The following is a 25370-nucleotide window of genomic DNA, read 5'->3' on the forward strand; positions in this document are numbered from 1 at the left end:
TCACCAGCATGCTTGCAAATAACCCTCAGCCCTGTAACTTGTTCCCCTCTAAGTCAGGGATCCAGAATGCATATGGATTTAAGAATATCCTCTAAGAAAATTCTGGGTATTCCTCAAGTGTCAGTGAACAGCTACTAGAAAATGAAGTCTCCCGGATCCGGTGCCTTGTGAGGGTGGAGATGGACATGGATTGCTCTTCACTAGCCCTTCAGGCAGTCCACCTCCATTCGGCCTGGAGGAAAGACAGAGAAGGTCCTCTTGGCCAGATTCGGGGGTCTAGTAGAGTTAATGGTGTGGAAGCAGGAGGCTGGGTTTTCCTGCCTTTAGAACTTTAGCCCACTGTGAGCCTCAGTGCCCAGGAACGGAAGTGAGGATGTTGACTCCCTTTGTTAGCATCTGTCCAAATATATTCCTAAAATTGCTTTCTGGGCAACATGGATTGATAATTTTGTATCAGGTTTGGGGATGGTTACTAAGGGAATGGAGAGGAAAGTGTTTGGTATGTAGATCTTATCATTGTTTTCCAAATTAGCATCAACACAAGCTGTAACTTCGAAAGACTTGGAAGCTAATTAGCCCATGTACCAGTAAGACAAAACAGACACAAGAGGAGATTTCAAGAGTGGGTGACAACACTATTATTTAACTATTTATAGTTTTCCTTTGCCATTTGATAAGAAGAAGGTGGATGCTAAGAGGGAGAATGGCAAAGACCCTGTCGGTAGAAAGATCAATTCCATCACCTCCCATCCACTTCGCTACACCTAAGCAGTGATTGCATCTGGAAGGGGAAAACGTAGAAGCATCTTGAATGGTGCTTGATGACAAACTAGCATAACACCCCAAAATCACGGGGGGAAGAGAATTAAATTCTGAAATCAGAGATGAGGATGAGAGGTACCACCAAGTCCTGAGAATAGAATCAGGTTAGTGGAAAAGAAATGAAAGATGAGTAGAAAGGATTGTGATGCTTCTGAAGTATTTGCAATTCTTTAATTTCCACTCTAAGTAATGCAGCTTTGATGTGCAATCTTTTTTTCTAAAACCAGTTCACATGTAACAACTCTAAGACCTATTTTCATTTTCTAGAAAAAGAGCATAACTTTGTGAAAAGAGTTTGTTAGGATGCAGTGATCCCCAAACTCCCATGCACTGAGATATCAGTCTCTGAGGATTCTATTTTAAAAGATTTTGAGTTCCACTATTGAATCTCCCGACTGGATGGGTCTAGAGGGAAACTGGTAGTATGAATGGTCACTTGTTTTTCCAGATTTCTTTTTTTTTTTAAGATTTTATTTATTTATTCATGAGAGACACAGAGAAAGAGAGGCAGAGACACAGGCAGAGGGAGAAGCAGGCTCCCTGTGAGGAGCCCAATGTAAGACTCGATCCCAGGATCCCAGGATCATGCCCTGAGCTGAAGACAGACGCTCAACCACTGAGCCACCCAGGCGCCCCTTCAGGAGATTCCAATGGGCAGCCAGATTTGAGAACTGTGGTTTGGGTCTCTCTGTTATCCACCCTCCAGGGAGGCCTGATTATTTGGACTACAAAGACAAGGACCCATCTCACACTTGAGGCAGCTTACCTTACTGCAGAAAGCCTCCACATGAGAAGAAGAGAAACCTTGACATGCTGGCCCTGCACATCAGTGAAATGACAGGAAAGAAGCTCAAAGGCATGATAGAGGAGCTGACGTATTACATCTCACCTATATCTCAGAAATACACCCATTTGTACTCCACAAACCAGGGCTGAAGACATGATGTTAAGAGGGAACAGAAGTAAATGTAGGCTCTCCTGCCTCCACATCTCATCTCCGCCTCTTTTGGGTAAACACAGAGCAGATTAGAGGTCAGAAGACTGCTCAGAGGATGACACCAGGACCTAAGTTGGCCATACTCTTCCAAAAGCTGACCCCCCGCTGCCCCCCACAACTCCCTGAGGCCCCGTATGGTCCAGCTTTGGGGTTACTCCTCTGGTGGAGAATCACTTACATCAGGATTTTTCAGAGTATATTATTAACCATCCATCCAGTCAGGAAAAATTTATTCAGCTTCAATAATGTGCCAGGCACCTGAGTGACAACTCTCTCATGTACGTTACAGTCATTGGCAGAACTGTTAACAATTACAAATGTCCAGGCTGTGCCCTAGAAATGTTTAATAAATTGGTTTCATGTAGGGTCTAGGCAACTATAATCTTGAAAGCATCTCGGGTGATCCTGATGCGTGACCAGGGGGGAGACTGCCGTCCTGGAGCTACATTTGTGGCCCTCACACACTGCCAGCATCAGGATCACCTGGAGGGTGATTGCTAACACAGACTTCTGCCTTCACCCAACACTTCCTGACTCAGCAGTCCCGAGGCAGAACCCAGAAATTGCTTTCTGAAAGTTCCCAGGGGATGCTTACCCTGCTGGTCCAGAACCACACTCAGAACTGCTGAGGTACTTAGTGCCTGCATCTCAAGAAACCCATAGTAGGGGGGCGCCTGGGTGGCTCAGTGGTTGAGCATCTGCCTTTGGCTCAGGGCATGATCCTGGGGTCCTGAGATTGAGTCCCACATCAGGCTCCTCATGGGGAACCTGCTTCTCCCACTGCCTATGGCTCTGTCTCTCTCTGCGTGTGTCTCATGAATGGGTAAAGTCGAAAGAAAAAGAAAGAAAAGAAGAGAAAGAAAGAAAGAAAGAAAGAAAGAAAGAAAGAAAGAAAGGAAGGAAGGAAGGAAGGAAGGAAGGAAGGAAGGAAGGAAGGAAGAAAGAAAGAAAGAAAGAGCCTGTATCCAGGGTCCACCTGAAGCCTTGCCTCCCTTCCCACAGAGCCACCCAAAGCTATTCTACTTTGTGAATAAGCCCAAGACTCCTGCCCGACTTCTGTTCCTTCCTTATCAAAGCAGGCCCTCCAGCCAGGCCAGGGCCCTCAGGTAAGATAAGAAAGGGACAGGGGGGCTGTACTCCCTGCTGGGGGCTCTGGGGAAGAATCTCTCCCAAGTGCAGTCAGGTTGTTCCCAGAATCCAGTTACTTGAACTCAGAAGACTAAGGTCCCCATTTCTTTGCTGGCTCTCTACCTGGGCTCTTCCGAATTAGTGCCCAGAACCCAGTCTGGTCCTTGCACGTGGCCCTTCTCAGAGCCAGCAATAGCATATCATTCCTTCTCATGCCTGGAATCTTCCTGCACCCTCCTCTGCTTTTAAGGGCTCATGTGATGACACGGAGCCCATCTGGGCAGCCGAGGGTAAGCACCTTGCCTTAAAGCCAGCTGATTGGCAACCGAATGCATCTTCAAGGTCCCCACACAGGGATCCCTGTGGCTCAGCGGTTTAGCTCCTGCCTTCGGCCCAGGGCGTGATCCTGGAGTTCTGGGATCGATTCCTGCATAGGGCTCCCTGCGTGGAGCCTGCTTCTCCCTCTGCCTGTGTCTCTGCCTCTCTCTCTCTCTCTGTGTCTCTCATGAATAAATAAATAAAATCTTAAAAAAAAAAAGTCCCCACACAGCAGTACCTAAGATTAGTGTTTGACTGAATAACCAGGGGGCAGGAGTTTTGAGACGCATCTTTAGACATGTGCCTTCCCCAGGACACTACCTGTTTTCATGCTTCCCCATGAGCTAGGACTCAGAGAAGCTACTCTTTCCTAGTGTCATGCGTGCAAGCAGTCAGTCCCTGGACACGTTGGATCCCAGGGTTTCCAGCACCCAGCTCCCTCCCAGAATTAGGAAGGGATGCCAATGCCAACTGAGAAGAGAGAGGGGTTCTCAGAGCCTTCTGGCACCATGAAGAGGAAGGGAGGGAAAAGGCCTCTGGTCACTATTAAAGCCTTTCATTGCCTTAATTAGAGCTCCAGTAACTGTGAAGCAAGGCTTGCAAAATGAAGATCCGTAGGCAAAGTCTGCAGCAGGACAAACACAGTCCTTGTTCCTGGGAAACTCAGGTCTGACTAGCTAGAGATAATCTTCAATAATGGGGTAGCATGTTACAGACAACCTTCTGACTCATGCCCTTCCATCCATTGGCCACACCCCAGCCACTGAAGGATTATCCAACATGCAAATCTGATCACGTTCCTTCCTGTTGCTCATCCTCCCATGGCTCCCCATTTGATGCCAAAGATTCCAAGCTCCTGGAGTATGTAAAAGGCTCCCTGGTCTGACCCTGGTGGTTCCTGCAGTCTCATCACTCCCGGCCTCACACTATGTCCTGCCTCAGGGTTCTAAGCTACTCAGCACATTGTGACTTCCCATATCTCCAGATCGTTGCTCTGGATGACTCTGCCTAGAGTATCTTTTCCCCCTAGTCTTTGGAGGATCATTAATCACCCAACACTCAACTCAAATGTCTGCTCCTTCAAGAAGGATCTTCTCCCCCCAGGGATAGGCCAGATGAGGCACCCCTGAATGCTGATTATCCAGTTATGCATCTATCTCCTCCCCTAGACAAAGAGCTCCCTGAACTAGCATGCTGCCTGGCAAAGCATAGACACTCAAAGATGTTGTCTTACAAGCAACAAGAATAATGTCTTTGGCAAGAACTTAGAGTACTCAGACCTGGGTGAGGACACCCGAAGTTGCAGTGGAATAATCAGTGTGCAGGTCAGGAAAGAATGAGAACAGGGCCCAGTCTGCAGGCCGTGTTGCTTCACCTCCAGGGCCCATTGCAAAATGAAAATGCAGGGTCCCTTGTTAAGATTTATTAAAAATAAATGTAAACTTCATAGGTCACATGCCCATGAAGTCCAGCCCGCCAGCCTGCCATCTTAACATGCACTGAAGAGTGGAGCCAGGAGGGCCAGAACACGTGCCTTCCATTTCCCCAAAACCCTCAGGCCTGTTTTTAAGTGACTATCAAGTTAACCTTCAGATGCAGTCTTTTAATTGAAGGGGGAACATCATTCAGCCTCCTCTTTGGCCAAGAGGAGGAATGCCACATGCATTACAAGTCAGCCATATGGTGTTGCATGTCCATGTCAATAGCTGGGCACCTGGATACCTGAAACCCCATTTTTCCCCACCCAGGGGTTGAAAAGGCCAGGTTACACCAGTGTGCACATGTCCACAGCCAGCCTCTCCCCACAGTTGAGCCCATAGGGCCACTGGCAGCAAGATGGAGCCAAATGGCAGAGCTGGGATGCAGAACAGATTGGTCCCCAGGGCACAGCACAGTCTTTGTGGGTAGGATAGGCATCCCTGGGGCAGGCAGGCCCCACAGAGCACCCATCAGCCCCAGGCACACAACCAGTGATGGGACAACCACTGAGGGACGAAGAGCTACAAAGAACAGAGATCTCTCAAGCCAGTTTGTTAACGTGCTACTGGATAGGGGTGGAGAAGCTCTTGCTGGATGCCATGGAGTGAAACTGCGGATTGTGGGAAAACTGGAAGTCCAAGCAGCCAGAGAGCTAGAAAACCATGAGGACAAGTTTCTCCCTCGGTGCCTCTGAGACATCTTCCTGCATCTTCTCTCTGACCAGCACCTCCCCACCATGTGGTTTCTGCTCCCACATGATTCAGACTGCACAAAGCCCTGTGGCCGTGCCAGCCTCACTGTCCCCGCACTATGGCTCTGCTCCTCCAGCTGCTATGCTCAGGGCCCAATCCTTTGTGTGTTCCCACATTCTCAAGGGAGGAGTCTGAATTGGCCTGACATGAACTCAGGCACAGAGGCCCACATCACTGGCCCAAGAGTGACAGAAGATATAGCCCCCAACCAGGCCCACTCAGCCTCCACTGGGGATGTGCATAGGGCAGGCAAGAAGGACCCTTTCTAGTACCAGAGCAGTCCTTGCAGGGTTGCCCTGGTGGCAAAAGGTCCAGGCAGATAGGATGGCAGCTCTACAGGAACGCTGGGACAGTCTTCATGCTGGAGGGGACAGGCTCCCAAGAATCCGAGGAAGGGCTTCCAATCAGAACCAGAACTGGGTACAAGAAAAGACAGAGCAAGACTTGACTCATAGTCACAGACACTCTGCTGCTTCCCAGAGGGCTGCTCATATCTGCATCTCTGACCCTCTCCAGAGTTGTCAGGAGAAGAAAATCATGGAAGATGTAGATCCTAATAGAGAGAGAGAGAGAGAGAGAGAGAGCATCTAGCACCCTGATCTCAAGTACTTTTACAGTATGAGTATATTCAACCCCAGCTGTCCAGAACATTTCATGAACCAGAATACCCTTTCTTTCCATACAAGTTGATCAAGTTGATTCTATTGTTGGTATATATTAATAAATATATTTAAAAGTCATGGGGAGTCAGGCTCAGCCAATACTTTCAACATCTGACCTCTGTGACTATGACTCCAAGACCTTACCTCAATGTAAAGACAGCTAATCCTGAGAACAAAACTATGCACAGAAATGTTGTTAAAGACATCCTTCACACTGGCCAAAGCAATTTCTTGAAAAGGCAAGTAGGTCACATTACCATTTTGTTTAAATTCCTTCACTTGTTTGCTTACTCAATAAATGTGTTTTCTGAGAAATGGTCCTGTGATGTGGTTGTGGTAGGATCAAATCCAGATGCCCTAGTACAACTTACATAGCTCCTACCCAGCCTCTTCCAGCTTCTCTAGTCAAGTAATTCTCAAACTTGAGCAGCATCAGCTTAAAACTGAGATGGCTGGACCTCATCCCCAAAGTTTCTGACTCAAAAGGTCTATGAAGGGGCTTGAGAAGTTGTATTTGCAACAAGTTCCCAAGTGATGCTGCTGCTGCTGGTGGTCTGAGGACTACTTGGGGAGCCGCTGCCCTAGCTTCACCTTGTTACCATGGCCAATGCCAGCCTCCAGCCTTTCTCCCTACTCCCCGTCCTGCTCTCATACACAGAAATTTCCCCACTACTACTGAACTTCTTCCAATTTCCAGGTCATACCATACCATAACTCTCCACAGATCTTTATACATGCTCTCTCCTTTACCTAGAACACAACCCCTCTCCAAATTCTTCTATCTCACTCCTATCTCTGTTGGAAGATCCAGCATAGATGTCACTTCCCCCAGGAAGCCTTACATGACTACTCTCCTCCCCCTTATTCGCTACTCCCACATCAGACTGGGCTGGGCCTCCTGCTCTGAGCTTCAAGAGCAGCCTGCACTTTCCCTCCTACAGCCCTGAGTCCTGAATCATCAGAGCTGGTCTGGTTCATTCTCTGTGACGGCAGAGTCAGATCCATCCCAGTCACTATTTCATCCCCAAAGCCTGGCTAGTGAGCAATGGGTGCTCAATAAGTGTTTGTTGAATGAATGAACATGAACTTCGTCATTGTCTTATGGAGATATTAGCCTACATTCATATTAGACAGGGTTTTAAATACCTTACACCTGCACTACCACAGTGGTTCTCAAGGTTTTATTCTCACCAGTAACATCAACATTGCCTGGGAACCTCTCAGAAATGCACATTCTCAGGCCCTACCCCCAACCCACTGAGTCAGAAGCACTGGGGTAGAGCCCAGCAATCTGGTTTTAATAAATCTCTGGGTGGTTCTGGTTCCTGCTCAAGTTTCCAAGCTTGGAGGAAAGATGATGGCTCTGTCAGGTGAATAATTTGGAGATTGAATAAAAAAGCAACAACCAAGAAACCAGGTGAGCTGAAGGCTAGTTTTGTGGCAGGAGTAAGAAGCAGTGCTGTTGAGGAGGTGTTCTGTTCACTGGCGGGTTTGGGGGAGCGAGGCCTTTCCAAATTCTGCAAGCCACCCCCTCGTGAGGAGTAAGCATCGTAGGCAGGAGAGGTGAGAGCTGCAGAAATGACACGCAAGTGGCCACCAGCACCTTGGGGCCCATGAGGAGGCTCCAGGCTCGGGGTGGGGCCACAGACGGGTTAGGAATGCCAAAGAATCAGACTGGGACAAATGAAGCAGGTTAGTACTGCCCAACGAGGCAAAGACTGTCACATACTCTCCCTTTGAAGTCAGGGTAAAAGAGGCGAGGCGCTGTGATCCAGGGGACAGCAGAACACCAGTGTCCCTGGAAGGCTTTGGAAAGAGGAACCCCAACCTGAACGTGCAGGGCTTTCTCTGAAGTCCCACCAGAAAGTGTTTGCCTTCCTCTAAAGATGAGGCATCTGCAAACTCGTGCCACTTGGCATTGAAGCAAAATGGAAATAAGAGGCTAGGCTTGCTTGGTGAACCATGACTAGTGGCAGGCTCGAGCTCTACCAAACGCCGCTCAGTGGTCCATCCCTGCACAGCTCGTGCTCAGATACTCTTCACATGCCAGCAGAACATACTCTACACAGTCGGCGAAGCCAGCCCTGGGCTGCCCTTCTGACCCTGGAAGAAAACAGAGGAGGCATGGATCTGCAGTCCTCGTCAGAGGACTACCCTACCTTTGTGGTGTTAACCCCAAGAAATGAGCAGGGAGGAGTGGAACACCCCAACCCCACCAAAAGCAGATTCGCCACATGAAGCCAGAAAAGCGTTCACTGGGTCACTAAGAAGGGGACCTTATTTAAAATGATCGCTTAGGCTAAATTAGGCCAGAGGTCAGGATGAGGAACACCAACGTCATCTCAGATATCTGGTGGAGACACTTGATTCACAGCAGAAACCAGTCGTTCTGAAAAGAATATGTGCATTTGATGTAAATATCCCTCCAACACATAGCTCACCGTGTGAGTTCAGCAAGTGACTTAGACCCTCTGATTCTCAGGGTTATCTCAAAACAAATAAAAATATCTCCTAAGCAGGTTGTTTTAGAACTAAACAAGCTGCCATAATATCTCTCATAGACACCTAATAAATCTTAGAGGTACTGATCTCACACCTCTCGTTACGGAGTCCCGGCCTGTCCGATTCCTGTTTCATAAAAGGAAGACAAAATGGAACACCCCAATGTTGCCCTGAACTATAGAAAAGCCACAGTTTATAATGAGCCTTGTAAATTACTTTTAAAAATTAACGATAGAAGTGTTCTTGCCCTTCAATTTGGTTTGGCCAACTGCCTTTGCCTTCTTCACAGTTAGAAATGTTATAAATACATCGCCCTACAAGTTGCCTGGTGAGCTTTCTGGGACCTGCCCCACCCTCACCCCCCAACCTCAGGAGGAACTTCTCATCCCCACTTATTCACTGAGTCCTAAAATTTTAGCTAGAAGTGTTTTTTGTTTACTTTTATTCTGTTTTGGTTTGACTGATGAAGTTCCCTGGATCACTTTGCCCATAAATTGGGTGGTTCATTAACAGAAACATAGTGTCTCCCAGTTCTGAAGGCTCAGTCTCTGAAATCAAGGTGTTGACAAGGTCTCACACACCGCTGGGGGCTGTGAGGACAGGATCTCTCCATGGCTGTGGACGCCCTCTTCTCCCTGTGTCTGTCCATCTCCCTCCTGGGCAAATTGTCCCTCCTTTTTTTTTATTTTTTACTTTATTTTTTTATTTTAATTTTTTTTATTTTTTATTTATTTATGATAGTCACAGAGAGAGAGAGAGAGAGAGAGAGAGAGGCAGAGACATAGGCAGAGGGAGAAGCAGGCTCCATGCACCGGGAGCCCGATGTGGGATTCGATCCCGGGTCTCCAGGATCGCGCCCTGGGCCAAAGGCAGGCGCCAAACAGCTGCGCCACCCAGGGATCCCCAAATTGCCCCTCCTTACAAGGACGCCAGTCATATGGAATTAGAAGCCACCCTTCATTTTAGCTTGGCTACTTCTATAATTACTCCATCTCCAAATAAGGCCACATTTTGAGGTCTTGAGGGTCATAACTTCAACATGAATTTTGGGGGAACACAATTCAATCCCTAACATCCAACAACCTCACTCACGCGTATTTGTGCCAAATAGGGGATGAGAGAGCCACGTTACCTGGGCCCAGCTCCCCCAGAGAATGGCACATTTCCACAGTGGAGGGGAGAAATTTGCATTCATGATATGAAACTCACCCTCAGTAATGCCCACCTCATGGCAGCTAAGTAGGAAGGCACGCACTCAGTCTTGGTCTCTCTGACGGATTCCCTTTGGGCCCACCAACGTGTTTAGAGACTGGGCCTGTAGGGCTAGGCCTACATTCACGGCTGTATTAACCATCCGGCAGGCAAGGACCTTCCCCACAGTGGCATTGATGTGTCTGCTGGTCCCACACATCATAACTATATAACCAAGGGGTTGATATCAAGGTTTCTCACTTCTCATCCTGCCCAACTAGCTACAAAATGTGGCAACTCTGTTAAATCTCAGGACGGAAACCGCTGGAAGATTTTGCTCCTATAGGAACAATAAAGAGCAGGCAAGAGGGATCCCTGGGTGGCGCAGCGGTTTGGTGCCTGCCTTTGGCCCAGGGCGCGATCCTGGAGACCCGGGATCAAATCCCACGTCGGGCCCCCGGTGCATGGAGCCTGCTTCTCCCTCTGCCTGTGTCTCTGTCTCTCTCTCTCTCTCTCTATCATAAATAAATAAAAATTTAAAAAAAATTAAAAAAAAAAAAAGAGCAGGCAAGAGAGGATCCTACAGGGTTTCGCTTCCTTTTCAGGTTTAAGAGAAACTCTCAGAAGGTGGTCTACCTCAGGGACAAAGGAGGAGGACAAGGGAGGGGCTCAGGCACATCCTAGGATTCACACAGAGAAGAAAAATGAAAGGTGGAGACGAAGAGGCACATCTCAGCAAGCTGTTCACCTCCCTCAGAGCCAGCATTCCTGAAGCACTCCTGAGGGGCCAGGTGGACCGGGCCTGGTGGCGGCCAGGCCCCTGCCCTGAGCGTGTCGCTCCCTCACTGCCCAGGGTGGAAGGCAGTGGCTTTGCTGACAGCTTCTCTGCCAACGCACGGGCTCCCTCTTGCCCTTTCAGACAGAATGAGTGGTCCTCAGTTCAGCGTTGTGGTGAATCCAGGAGCACGTCCTCAGAGCCAGCCTCTCTGAAGTCTGCACAATGCCAAGGGAGCCTCCTGGAGGGAGTCCAAGTCCTGACCTTGCCCTTCCGGCTGCGGCAGGCCTTTCCACCCCGGTCCTCTCCCGGCCTCACTCGTGTTCCATATTCATGCATATGAAAATTAAAAGCCCTGAGATTTAATTAGGGGGACGTCCTGGGAGAACGAATGGGCAGAGCTTGGTGGTCAGCCAAGGGAGGCTTGCAGACTCAGGGGTGGGGCTTTCTGAACATTTCCACGGAAGAGGACAGCATGTGCAGACCAATCACCCCAGTGACAACGGAGGCTGGTTCCAGTCCTTCCTCCCACCCAAAGCTGAAGCTCTTTTGCGTGAGAAGGTTATCATTTAAGAGTAAGAAAGACCCCTCAGCCTTTTTTTTTAGCAACAGTCTTTTGAGCCACAAGTGTAGTCAATATAAAGAACTCCAAATCCAGGGAGGGGTCCTGGCCGGAGAATCCAGGAGAGGGTGCGGGGGAAGCAGGCCATGGGTTCTGAGGCACAAAGCAGGCACGAACCTCTGTCATCCTGCAGCAGCACCTTACAACCAAGAGAGAAGCTTCTTATCTTGATGAAGTCCCAATAGTTCATTTTTGCTTTTGTTTCTCTTGCCTTTGTGGATGTATCTTGCAAGAAGTTACTGTGGCCGAGTTCAAAAAGGGTGTTGCCTGTGTTCTCCTCTAGGATTTTGATGGAATCTTGTCTCACATTTAGATCTTTCATCCATTTTGAGTTTATCTTTGTGTATGGTGAAAGAGAGTGGTCTAGTTTCATTCTTCTGCATGTGGATGTCCAATTTTCCCAGCACCATTTATTGAAGAGACTGTCTTTCTTCCAGTGGATAGTCTTTCTTCCTTTGTCGAATATTAGTTGACCATAAAGTTGAGGGTCCACTTCTGGATACTCTATTCTGTTCCATTGATCTATGTGTCTGTTTTCGTGCCAGTACCACACTGTCTTGATGACCATAGCTTTGTAGAAAAGAAAGAAAGAAAGAAAGAAAGAAAGAAAGAAAGAAAGAAAGAAAAAAGAAAGAAAAGAAAACAAAACATCGCCCCTTCTAAGTCTCCAAGTATGGATATGGAAGCTATTTGCATTAAATTCTGGGCTCCTCTCAATCCCAGATCCCAAAGCATTTCTAGCTCTGGCTTGGCTACTCACTATATGACCTCAAGCAAGCTTCTCTGGTCTCCACCTCTAGGCATTATTAGGAAAATTGAATGAGCCCATGATAATGCATTAACACCATCCCCAGCAGATGGTGGGGATAGATGCTAGCCCTTTCACTGTTTGTATTTATCCCTCTCCCCATAACCCTAGGTCAGGCCCCTGCTCTACAGATATACCAGACAGACATTGAACAGGAACAAGGGTGGTGACTTTTCCTTGGACCAGTCTCTTGACCTGTTTCCTCATCTGAAGAATGCAGGTGAGGATTACTGTCTGCTGCTCTGGGCACCAAAATGACACCAGGAAGAGGGATGTGCTCTGGGATCTGTGATGGTGCAGGTGAATATTTTCACACTTGATTCAAGGATGCATTCCCTAGGGCAACCCGGGTGGCTCAGCGTTAGCGCAGCCTTCAGCCCAGAGCGTGGTCCTGGAGTCTCAGATCGAGTCCCACAAAGGGCTCCCTGCGAGGAGCCTGCTTCTCCCTCTGCCTGTGTCTCTGCCTCTCTTTCTCTCTGTATCTCCCATGAATAAATAAATAAAATCTTCAAAAAAAAAAAAAAAAGAATGCATTCCCTAGAGTCAGACTCATCATGCATTCTAATTGTCTTTTAAGCAATTGCTTAACCTCTCTGTGTGCCAGTTTTTCATCTACAAAACAGGAACAATAAAGGCAAACATTGTGTAGATTACTGCAAAGATGAAAAAGGAGATGCCACAATTTCGTTTCTTGGGATGGGAACTTTTAAGGTCTACTCTCTTAGCAACTTCCAAACACATAACACAGTATTATTAACTATAGTTGCCATGCTATGCATTACACCCCCCAGGACTTATTTATTCTATAACTGGAAGTTTATTCCTTTTGGCCACCTTCACTTTTTCCAAAGAGAAATCTGTAATTATGTGTGGTCATCGATGTTAACCAGACTTATTGTGGGGATCATTTTGCAATATATACAAATATGGAATAATTACATTGTGTACCTGAAACTAACATAATGTTATATGTGAATTATATCTCAATAGAAAAAAAATCATATGTGTACTCTACAAGGGATTTAAAAAGAAGTTATGTGCTAAATGCTTAGAAGAGTGCCTGGCACATTGTAAACCTTTGTTAGTCTTATTATTGCATTGCAGATTTTGTCTTTATTGTTATCAATAGTAGCACATGCAATAATTGTAGCTGTATTTCCTGCTTTAGGGTTGCTTGTCCTAAAAGGCTCTCATGCTTATACAGCAGTACCAGAGGCCCAAACCCCTATATAAAAGTCTGAACATTGGGAAGGTGATTTGGTTTCCCTTCCTCCCATGGTAGCCATCCCTTGAACCAGGGGTTCTTTCCACACCACAGTCCTACGAGTCAGGCTTTATTGGTTTCACGTTTTAAAATCCAGGTGTTACAAGTCAGTGTCAGATCCTGCCTGTTTCCTGTTCATTTGGATTTGTTTCCTGTTATTGGGACCGGAATGGTCTCATGTAACAGCACGAGAGGGGAATGAGGTTTTCCTTGCCAGGAAAAGCCACTGGGTGATGGTACTGGAGACAAAAGTACGTCCTCTGTACAGGGCCAGTTCCCAGTTCTTGCAGAAACACTGAGGAGCTGACAAGGTGAGGCTCTGAATCCTCAGAAGTCACGGGCCCCGGGCAAAGAGGGCTGCTCTTCTAATGGGGAAGGCAGACCCATTTGGTCAGAGACTCATGTTTCCTAAAGCTGCTAAAAAAATGACCACAAACTTAGTGGCTTAAAATAACACTAATTTACTACCTCGTGGTTCTGGAGATCAAGAGTCTCAAATGAAGGTGTCTGCAGGGTACATTCCTTCTATAAGTTCTAGGGGAACTGTTTTCTTGCCTCTTCCAGCTTCTCGTGGCTCTGGGTATTCCATGGCTTGTGGCCATATCATTCCAGTCTCTGACTCTACCTTCATGTGGCCTCCCCCACCCCTTCTCTCTGTGTCTTTTCCTCTTCTGCCTTTTATAGGGACACTTGTCATTGGATTTAGGGCCCAGATGGTTAATCTAAGATGATCTCACTTCAAGATCCTTAATGTAATTACATCTACAAAAACTCTTTTTCCAAAAAGGGTCACATTCCTAGGTACTGGGGGTTAGGACTTGGATATAACTTTTTGGGGGTTACCATTCAACCCATTACAGAAGGAATTGTTGGATACCTGAATTAATGGACAGAGTATGTACCTGTTCCTTAATAACGAGAACCCCATCCCATGGGAGGTACACATAGGGATGGTCTGTAGGCCAGAAGGACCCTAAAGCAACTCCAGCTGACCCTAAAGCTAGAGCTGAGTCCCGAGAAGTGGATGACAAAAAAACATACGCCCTGGGTTTGAGTGTGCGTAAAACATCAGGGGAGTGGAGCAGCTGGTGGTTTGGGTGACAAAGAGCAAGAAAGGAGATAGTACCCAGGGAGTGGTCCCAGGCTGGCTCAAGGAGCTGCATTCACACCCAGCAGGGCCATGTAGGGTCTAGAGTGTGGCTGCATTGGAACAAGTAGGGCCAGAGCCCAGCTGGGGGGCGCTGCTGAGAGGCAGGCAGCTGGGAACCTGCAGCCAGAATCTTCTAGCTGCAAGAGTCCATCAGGGTGACTGGCACAGCCTCACCTGATAGATGAGGAAACAGTGGCCCAGGGAGAGACAAAACCCGCTCCCCTCTCCCTGAGCTACAATGGTCAGAGTACAGCTACGGGTACGGCCCTGGCTCTTTGCTCCTGGCCCAGGATCTTTCCTCTGCATAGAAAGTGTCTCCTGTGTTCTGGGGAGTCACAATCATGTGATCATATTACCCAGAGAGTCATCAGGCCCTATGCGTGGTAGAGAACATGATAGACAGGATCAGAGTCAAGTGCAGAGTTCAAGGGCTCCCTAAAATAAAGCTAAGCAGAAATGTGAATAATCAGTGGGTGGTGAAAAATTGATTTAATGCAGTCTTCTAATGGATGCTGTCGTTCCTTTTGGCAAGAATCTCTTGAAATATGTCTGTTGGAACCAAGGCTTCAGGTAGGGGGTACATTCCGTGGGAAGACTCTAAAAGGCAGGGGAGAGAAAGAGGAAGAGGAGAGAGCGAGGGTTGAGAAGACAAGCTGGGGAGGGTCAGAGATGCAGCAGGGCTGGTGTGAGGCTCCCATGAGGGGCAGACAGTGAATACAGTAGAGAGAAGGGGCAGGTGCAGGGCCATTGCCTTGCCCTGCCCTACACCTGACCTCAGGGGCCCTGCAGTGTCCGGGCTCTCTGGAGAGCTCCAGGGAGATGCTTACTCTGTGTGGTCGTCAGACCACACAAGCAGTGACATAAGCAGTGTCGAGGGTAGAGAAGGGTACAAATAGCCCGGGTCCAGACACCTGCAGACATGCGGCGAAGCCTTCGGGCTCCCATGGACGGTGCAGTAAGGGTGGGCTGGGGCCCATCTCACCCAGCTCTCAAGGAGGCCCCGCTAACACCCAGATCACGTCTTTACCCCCAGTAGCAGCCCATCAAGGGTTGATAATCGAGAACAGCTACGATCAAGGGTGACTTTGGCACAGACAGGTTGTGCTCATAAACGTTTTTTGCTGTTCCGTCTCTACACACAGCACTGAGATGGATGCTCTCCCTGGCCCCCATCCCAGCGTAGGCTCAGGTGGTGAGTCACACATGGGGACGCATGCACACTCACGTACAGGTTCGCCCCGCCCCCGGCCCCCACAACCTCCCTGCTCTCCTAGCCCCTCACCTGGGCGCAGGGCTGAAGCCCTCACATCAACCCCTCCTCTCACCTGGTGCCAAAGCCCCTTCTGCCCCTTCCCTCCCTGCTCAGTCCATCTGCTCACTTCTGCACCCCCAAACCCGCTTCCTCTGACTCCTCCACCAAAGCCTACACGTCTATCATTGTCCCATCAATCTTGCAAACTGGTCCTTCCCTGATCTTTGACCCCCATATGACCATCCACTGCTCCGCCTCCCTTCACTGCCAGTGGGTCCCCTTCACATCCTCAGCACCCAGACTGCCTTCAGCTTCCCCCCAGATGCACCCTTCCCACAGGCACCCCCAGTCCTTTCTGCTCTCTCCAGTCTGGGATCCTCTAGGCCCTGCTGACACAGGTGACCATGGAAGGTCCCATCCTTGTCCCAGGGACTCTCTGCCATCCTGGTGCCATCCTCCCTCCTAGCGGCACCTCCTGTGCCTACCATCCCATCTCCCCACAATCTACTACACGCACGCATCCAACTTAAACTTGCTCATCACTCATCTCTTCCCTAATTGTGGACATTCTTCCTCTCTCTCTCTTTTTAAAAAGATTTTATTTATTTATTCATGAGAGATACAGACAGAGAGGCAGAGACACAGGCAGAGGGGGAAACAGCATCCCCAGGACCCCGGGATCACGACCTGAGCCAAAGGCAGACGCTCAACCACTGAGCCACCCAGGTGCCCACATTCTTCCTCTCTTGAGGACCTCAAATTTTTGAATAATTCTTGATTCCTCTTCCTATAACTGCCCTTAATATTCTGCTAATCACCAAATCCTGTGCATATTTAATAAATATCATTGAAGTGCTGATAAAACAACCTTGTGGTGGGCGCACAGAGTTCTGAGTTCTAGAACCAAGTCCAGCACCAGCTATGGAACTCTGTGCATCTCAGTGCGCTTATCTGAGAAGTGAGGCTGTGGACTAGAAGAGCTTGGACTCTGGCAAACACCACTGCTCACCCGCCCATTATCCAGTCTCGTTGTGCTCCTTGGCAAAATCTGGATTCTGTCCTGTGTAGTAACGTGCTCCCTGGGTGGCCAGTCTTGGCCTAAGGGTGACACGTGCTGCATCCTGCAGGTCCTTCTGGTCCCAGAGTCATCACCAGCTGAGGGTAAGCAGCCAAGACTCCATGCAAAAATCGCAAAAGGAAAGGTATCTGACTGCTTGATGTCTCCATGGGAAGAGAGTGGTCTATGTTCAGGGGCTCAGAACCTGGGAGCTAGACAGACCCTGAGGTCCACAGGGTCCCAACTCCAGTTCTACTCAGAGACCCAGATATGAGAGTCTCTCTGCTGTTGAGTGACCTCTGGGCCCATATGGAAGTTTCTCCTACCAGTCCTCCTGGAACTGGAAGGACAGGGTGCAGGACAAGTCTTCAGACATGACTGTTGCTCTCTATCCCGTGTGTCTCCTTTTTTCCAGGTTTAGCTGGAACTTCAGCTGTCAGAATAGGACTGGTTTCCGGACCCCACATCATACTGGTCCTTGAAATGTACCAAACATTGCAGCCCTCCATCCCTGCACATGGTAGGACTTGACTTCCCACACCAGGCTCTTGATAAAGATCTTCTTCTTTACTATCTAGGGGCCTCCCTGACACTTTGCAGAGTGGTCAGTGCTAGGAGGAGGATTTCCCCGCTGTCCATGGACCATCCCTTTGGGAATGCTTAGTACACAGAGGCATGGGCCCTCTTCTCCTCTGATTTTAACCTGAATTCAGGAAAGCTAGAATGAAGAAATCCATCCAGACCAGGAACACTCAAAATACTCTTTGGAGTGCTGAGTGGAGACTTTCCCCTCTGCTGGGCAAATGCCCCACAAAGGGCTCAGTGACCATCAGGAGCTCCTCTGTCTATCCCTGCCTGCCACACCACCGATTCCAGCTTCCCAGCAGGACCACAAGCTCCTCCTGCCCCCTGTATGGGGCTTGGCCCAGCCAGGGACCACAGGTGCAAGCCTTTCTCCAAACCAGGGGCCACTCTTCCTGCACCATCACTCAGAGGCCAAGTGTGAATAGCACTTTGTGCTGTTGCATTAGCAACTGTTTATGGGACTTCACATTCAGGGGCGTGTGAAGCCCTCATTGCAGTTCTCACAGCTCTTTCTAGCATCAGACACTCAGAGAGCCAGGTGAGGGTTCAACTCCTTAGCAGCAGTACCCCAGCTGTGGGCGGTAGGGGGTTACCAAAGCTGAAGTGCCTCTCCGGGATCTTCTCCCCAAAGGGAGGCAAGCTGAGAAAGGGAGGGGGGAAGGAAGTTGATATTTGGTCACAGCCTCAGAAGAAGTACCTTGAGCATGTCTGGGAGAAGCTGTGCCATGTGGAGAGACCCTAGCCCCAGGCAGCAGGCACAGGAGGCTGAAGAAGGAGAGCGTGATCTCTCTCCCCACTTAGAGGCCAATCAGCCTTAGAGTAGCTCTGTGACGGCTCTTAAGCCAAATTGCTCTGTGCCTGCAGTGTGGTGGACCCCACTCCCTGTCTCCAGGGGAGCCCCCTGGAGATGCCCTCTGGAAGTCGAGGTGAGGGCTCAGTCGCCATTTGAGTACTCTCCACTAGAGGGCAGCTCTGGACAGGGTGGGAGCTCCCAGGGCCTCCAGGGCTCAGGGCTCTAGAAGGAGTTCCCACAGAGTGGAGGGTGAGGCATCCCCTCCACTGTAGTACATTCTGGGTCCTCCATAAACCAGTTCTTGGAGGCCACATGGCCCAGCACCCTCCAGTCTGAGGTCAGAACAAGCTGCCCTCATACTCAGTTTGCCCAAGAAGCCCCAGATGTCCTGGCCTCTTCCGTGGTGAAGAGGGAGCCCAGGGTGCTGCTGAGATCTGAGAGGCATGTCAGAGCTGCCCAGGTGGCCCTGAATGTTCTTTCCAGCACTCACGAGAGGTTTGCTTCTCTCAGAACCACAGGGGAAGGAGGGATGGCTTTGTAGGGCTGAAATCTTGCTTATCCCTAAGAGTCATGTGGTAGCCCCTTTTAAGAAGACAAATAAAAATGTGACATGAGTCTGGGTGCTGGCTTAGCCAAGCTCCTAGAAGAAAGCCCAATTGCAGAACACACAAAATCAGGGCTGCCGTGGGCAGAAGAGGGTAAACAGAGTCCCATCCTCTGAGTATCCCATCTCCACTCCTGGCTTTGAGCCCTCACTGAAGTGCCTCTTGGAGAGGCTGAGTCTCAAGGATACAGTTTGAAAATCTGTAGGCAAGGCAGCCCGAGGCCTTGGGCGTGGTCATAAGCCCAGGCAGCCCCAGGTCAATGCACAAGGGAAAGTAACCTACTGCCTGATAAAGGGGAGGGGGCTAGGATGCAGGAGGAGGCCCTCCTCACATTGGGGACAGCCTTTCTGTTGACAGATGAGCTGTGTCATCCACAAAAACCCTGGGGAAAAACTGTGGCCTTCTGAGTAGATTCCTGATAGACAAAGAGGACAGCCCAGGGTCTCTGAGCCAGAGCCGCACGGCCCCTATGGCTGTCACAGGCTCAACCGGAGTCAGCCTGAGACACAAGGACTCCTTGAGGCCAACCTACAACTCCCCCTGCCTGGCCCAGCCCCATGTGTGCATGGCATAGGATGCCAAGGCCAGCAGGAGCGTGCTTCAGCCTGGGAGGCAGAGGCCTTGCCTGGCAAGTCCTTTGGGCTCAGAGACACTGTTTCATCACATTTCCAGCAAAGACTGGAAGGAGCGTTTTACATTGTTCTAAGGGGCTCCCTAAAAAGGAAACGGATCTTAAAATACACGTAGAGGCACACCCAGAAACAATCCCCACACGTGCGTACATAGAAACCTCGCAGATACAATACGGGCACCGACACCTGTGTGCGGCTTAATACGTCCGTGGCCCACAATACGGTGCCCGAGACGGTACTGCAAGGTGCTCGGGTGGGGGTCCCCGGGCCAAGAGCAATCCGTGGCTGTCTAGCTCTGTGTCCTCAGGTAAGTTAGTCCCCCTCTCTGAGCCTTTGCTTTCTCCTTTGTAAAAGTGCCTGTGTCCCTGCCACCTACGTCCAGGGAGCTGAGGGGGAAGCTGGCCTGCAGAGCCCTAGTTTGGGGTCTGTGCCTGACCCTGTGCGCGGACGTCCAGGGTGGCGGTGCGGAGTGGGGGGCTCTGGAAACCAGGGGGCACTCGCTCCCTGAGTGATGGAGCGTGGCCTGGGCGCCCATCGGTGACAACGAGGGTCCTCAGCAGAGTCCGGGCCCGCAGCCGGGACGGTCCCAGGCCGGGAGTGGGGCCCTGGTCACCGGTGGGCCGCGAAGCCCCGGGAGCGACCCGCAGGTCCCCGGGGAGGGGGCGCTGACTGCAGGGACACAAGGCGGGGAAGAGCCAGGATAAATATAGAGCAAGAGACACTGTAAATAGAGCGGTGACGGATGCAAAGGGGATGAGCAGAAACGGCCCGCAGGGAGAGCGGCCTCGGAAGGCCGGCCCAGCCAGCCAGCCACTGACACGGCGGACAGAGAGAAGGACCAGCGTCCGGGCCGTGGGCTCGAGTGGCCCACGTGAGGCGGGAACGGAGGATGGAAGCACGGCGTCCCCGCTGCCTGTGACCTCTGGGCCCGCTTCCTGGCCTGGACACCCCACGGGCCTTCCTCTCCTGGCCACGAGAGCCACTCCGAGCCCCGGCGGCGACGGTCACCGCGGGCGGGCGGGACGGGCAGGAGGGCGGGGGCTTCCACGGGCTCCGAACCCAGAGGCCCGGGCCACCGCCTAGGACCTTTGCTTGTCAGCCCTGCATTTTAATGGCTTTAATGAGACCCGGAGCAATTGCCTCCCTGCGGAAGGTGTTTTTCCTCTGTGATGCCTGGCCCTGTGACACTAGGCCTCTTCCCTGTCCTGGCCTCACCTCCTCTGGGGGGGAGCACCCTGGAAATTCTGTCTTCTTTTTAGGACTGTAATTAATGCCTTCCCAGGGGGATAAGCGAACGTGCTGGCCGTGTACCTAATCATCTGCCACCCAGAAGGGGAGTCGGCCGCTGCCCCCACTGTGGAATGGGGTGGGTGGAGGGGGGAGGTAGGAGGGTAAGGTGGCTTCGGCTCCCTGATGGGAGAACCGGGGTACGGGGGTCGTGTCGCATGCTCACGTCCGCTGGACTGTTTACCTCCAGCACTGGGCTCGTCGCAGTGATGGTCACACTGGGTGAGGGCCGCGTGGGGCTAGGTAGGGAGAGATGGGGGGGCTGCGTGACCAGGCCCACAGGGATCCCAGTGGTGGGGAAACACTGAGGCATGCGCAACCAGAGGGAAGGGAACCCCGAGAGACCCACCTTGTCTGTCTTAAATGTTATAGGCAAGAGAGTTTCATGATAGTTACAAACTGACCACTGAAAGTGACCCAACTTCAAGGAGACATAAACATGGTGCTAAGTGGTGACCTCAAGAAGATCTAAGTTCCTTGGTCAGTTTTCTATAAAAGATTGACCGTAAAAGTCCCCACTGGAGAACCATTCGGGACCCCTCTCACTCTGGAGAGATTTTTTCTTTCCTTTCCTTCTCACCTTCACGTAATAAACTTTCTTTTTTTTTTAATTTTATTTTTTTATTCATGAGAGACACAGAGAGAGAGACAGAGGCAGAGGGAAAAGCAGGCTCCATGCAGGGAGCCCGACGTGGGACTCGATCCCGGGTCTCCAGGATCAGGCCCTGGGCCGAAGGAGGCGCTAAAGCGCTGAGCCACCCGGGCTGCCCAACACGTAATAAACTTTCAGTTCACTTCACCTTTTTTGTGTCCGTGGGATTCATTCTTCAACCAGATGAGACGAAATCCTGCAACATCTGGTACGGCCTCTGCTCTGACTGACCTTAAACTATGTCCCCTTGTGGTTTCTCCGGTTCCCATCTCCCTTTCTGAGCGTGTTTCTTGGTCTCTTTTACTGATTACTCTTTTTCCACTTGCCCATAAATGTCAGGGCTCCCCCGGTGCCACTCCAGCCCGTTCTTCTTCCCACTCTGAAGCCCTAACTTAGGAAACCCATTCACCCCCAGGACCCATTGCACAAGAACACCAGCCCCCAAGCCAGGCCCAGGGGGGCAGAGAGGAAAGACCGTCCCTGCACTCAAGGAGCTCAGTCTTCTAGGAGAGCAGCCAGAAACAAAGCAACCATAAAGTCGATGAGCTCAGTGCTTGTAGGATATGAGAAGGGCTGAGACAGCCAGCACTTTTGCCCTTATATGGAAAATGAAGATTTTTCAAAGGGGTGTTGGGGTGGTTAAGTAGTGGAAAGTGCTTGCAATGGTACCTGAGGAAACGGTCAGTGCTTAGCGAGTGAAGACGTGTATGATGGCCTGAGCCATTATTGAGACCCACGTCAGTGTCCAGCTCACACTCTTCCCTCTGGTTGCAGGTGAGCACAACCATCCCTCCCCACAGGCCAGTCCCTGTGGGCATCCAACAGGCACTGCAAATCTAACATCCCAGTGGAACATCGCCCATGTCCTACTGCAGTCCTGTAGTGACGACACCACCATTCACCCATTGGTCCAGTTGCCTGAGCTACAACCCAGCCGCCATCTGCACTAGTAATGGTGTCCTGGAAATTCTAGCAGGGTTAGGCTGAGGCATGAGAACTCCTGAACTAAAAGTTAAAGATAAAAAGACAAGCATGGAATTCTCGTATAACCCATTCCCATGTATGCCATTCCACCTCATAGGTTAACACCCAAAATAGTTGCAAATGGATACTCAAACAAACGTTTGTACACAAATATTTTTAGCAGTACTATTCATGATAGTCAGAAGGTGGTAGCAACCCAAATGTTCCTCAGTGGATGATTGGATAAATGAAATGGGGTGTATCTATGCAATGGAGTACTAGTCAGCCACAGCAAGGAATGGAGTACTAGCACATGCTACTCGTGGAAGAGCCTGGAAATTCTGCTAAGCGAAAGAAGCCAGACACAGAAGGTTACACATTATATGCTGCCATTTACGTGAAATGTCGTAGGCAAATCCACAGTGATAGAAAGCACATTGGTGGTTGCCAGGGGTTGGAGAGGAGGGGAAATGAGAAGTAACTGCTTAATGGGTTCAGGGTTTTCTTTTGGAGTGGTGGAAACGTTCTGAAACCAGACAGAGGTTGTGGTTGCACAACATTATGAGTGTACTAAATGCCACTGAATTTTTCCCTTTTAAATGGTTAATTTTATGTTATGTGAATTTCACCTCATTTTTAAAGGAGCCTGTAAGGTTTTCCCTGGAGAATCTGTTGACCTTGAACATAGACCCTTTTCTGTTATGAGAATAGGAATGCCAGCACTTCCAGGTGAGAAAGGCTAGCAGTGTGAACACTCAATAGGGAACTTGGGGCCAAAGGATGGGGAACTGGCTTACAGAAAGCCTCTTTCTCCTCTACAACCCTCCTCAGATGAGCTGGCCTTCCCACAACTGCCCCCATGGGGAGGCTGTTGTCTTGTCAGTGTAGGACTGGTGCCCCTGGGACAGAGGGTGGGACGCAGGCACCAGCATTCAGGCCTGGCCTCAGCAGCCCAGGCACCCTGAGCAGCCTTGAAGCTATTTGAGCCTCAAAGCAGAAGGCAACTCCACCCCATCCCATGAGCTGCTGAGAGAGAAAGTCAGGGGAATCCTGCCGCTCTGGCCCCAGGACTGCTGGGGCTGGTCCTGCTCTGGAAGTTCCCGGGGTCAGGAGCAGGGAGGCTGCGCTCTGTGGGGCTGCTCCTCCAGAAGGTGCCCAAAGGGCCAGGACATTTAATAGCAGGGAGTGAAGGGCTCTGGCCGGAGCAGTGGGCCAAAATGCAGCTGGAGGCCCCTTCCCATCATGCCTTACAGCCATGGTCAATGACTGGCCTGGTCTTGGATAAGAATGCTCATTCTGGAATGAGTCCCAAAGGGCTCACACTGGGACAGTTGGCCAGGGGATGCTAATGCTGATTCGGTCTCTAGAGCACTGGGCTGGGGAAAGGAGCAACCCAGGTAAAGCAGATGAGATGGTAAGGTATGGTGGCAGTTGTTCCACTGCCCCGAGATTGTGCAGTTGTCTGGGTCTCCACTTGACAGAGATTCGGGTGAAGGTGTTATCTGCGTGGGGCACTTGCTTCCAAGTGCTCCTCCCTCCAAAGCCAAACCAGCCAGCAGAAGCTGGTAGCAGGGGATCCCTGGGTGGCACAGCGGTTTAGCGCCTGCCTTTGGCCCAGGGCGTGATCCTGGAGACCCGGGATCGAATCCCACGTCGGGCTCCCGGTGCATGGAGCCTGCTTCTCCCTCTGCCTATGTCTCTGCCTCTCTCTCTCTCTCTCTCTCTCTCTCTCTCTGTGACTATCATAAATAAATAAATAAAAATTAAAAAAAAAAAAAGAAGCTGGTAGCAAAGGCTGAATTAACTGTTGGGAGACTGGACCTATCACAGGGTACCTTGACCCATTAGCAGCTCGGGGCCCCACCCCTCCACCAGCAAGGCCCAGGGCTAGACAGACAGGTCTGTCTGTCTGTCCTCTTGACTCTCCTCTGGCTGCCCAGTTTCCTGGCCTCTGGATTCCAGCTGGGGATCAATTTTCTGCTCCCCTCTTATTTTGTGTTATCATCCCACTTTATCTTCCCTGTGCATTTTTCCTTTCTCTGAACAATTCCTCTTGCTCTTCTAACTTGGAGGGGAAGGAGGTAGAAGGAACAAAAGCGAAGGAGGAGGGTCTGTTGGCTTCTCCCTACAATTCCCCAGGTTGGACTCACAGACTCCCCTTCTGGAGATTTTGAGATAATGATAAGACCCACTTAGATTTTTATATTATTTTTTCTCCAAATGACTGCAGTCCTGTTGATTGTCCATTTCTCCCTCCCATCCCCCTCTCCCCATCTCTACACAACTGCTTTGGGCCCTTCCAGCCCATCCCTGAATCACTGGCAGCAGCCAGCAGCTGTCGGACCCACCTACCTCTCTGCTCCAGCTCGTCCCTCTGCAGGCCATCCCGGTGAACATCTGAGCACTTCACCTGCCTACTTCACAGTGTGGATCTGGACCACCAGCATTGGCATCCCCTGGGAACTGGTTAAAAAAGAAAAAAATGCAGGACCACATCTCAGGCCTATCGATTCAGCAACTCTCAGGGCAGGGTCCAACAATTTGTGTTTTAACAAGCTCTCCAAGTGTTTGTGATACTGCTGAAGTTGAAAACCACTGACCTACTTAAAAGCTTCAGTGGTTCCCACTGCCAGGCCCAGATTCCTTGGCATGACACCCAGAACCTCTGGGACCGACTCCCTGCCTATCTTCTGAATCCTGCCTCCTCCTCCCCAAACCTTACTGCCATCCCCACCCCCAGCACACCTTGCATCGACTTCTCCACCTAGCAAGGACTCCTTGGACAAGGGCCGTTGGAGGCCTCTATGCCCTGTTCCCCCAGGCTGGGTGTCCTTTTTTCTCCTCTCAGGGCACACTGGCCACTCCTTCTCTGGGTGCCCCCCTGCAGCCTTGCCTAGCCTACAACCCTACTACTTAATAGCAGCCTCTCCCTCTCTCGCTGCCTAACTAGACTGTGAGCTCTTTGAGGGCACGGCCACGAGTTTGCACTGTTGAACACCAGCACCCTGCATGTATATGGCCGCTGATTCAAAGCCACGCCTCAAGCACTGCTCCCTAGGCTGTCACGACTTCTC

General features: G+C 50.4%; 1 protein-coding gene across 2 annotated transcripts in view; it reads right to left on the reverse strand.

Moving 5' to 3' along the window:
* Positions 1 to 24817, reverse strand: part of EPHB1 (EPH receptor B1) — a 473975-nt gene extending 449158 nt beyond the window's left edge. For both annotated transcript variants that reach the window (XM_072792651.1, XM_072792650.1), the window contains exon 1: positions 24649 to 24817. The gene's annotated coding sequence lies outside the window, so the exon portion shown is untranslated. The remainder of the gene's footprint in view (positions 1 to 24648) is intronic.
* Between the last annotated feature and the right edge of the window lie 553 nt (positions 24818 to 25370).

This window comes from Canis lupus, chromosome 22 (assembly GCF_048164855.1).
Source record: "Canis lupus baileyi chromosome 22, mCanLup2.hap1, whole genome shotgun sequence".
Lineage (NCBI taxonomy): Eukaryota > Metazoa > Chordata > Mammalia > Carnivora > Canidae > Canis > Canis lupus.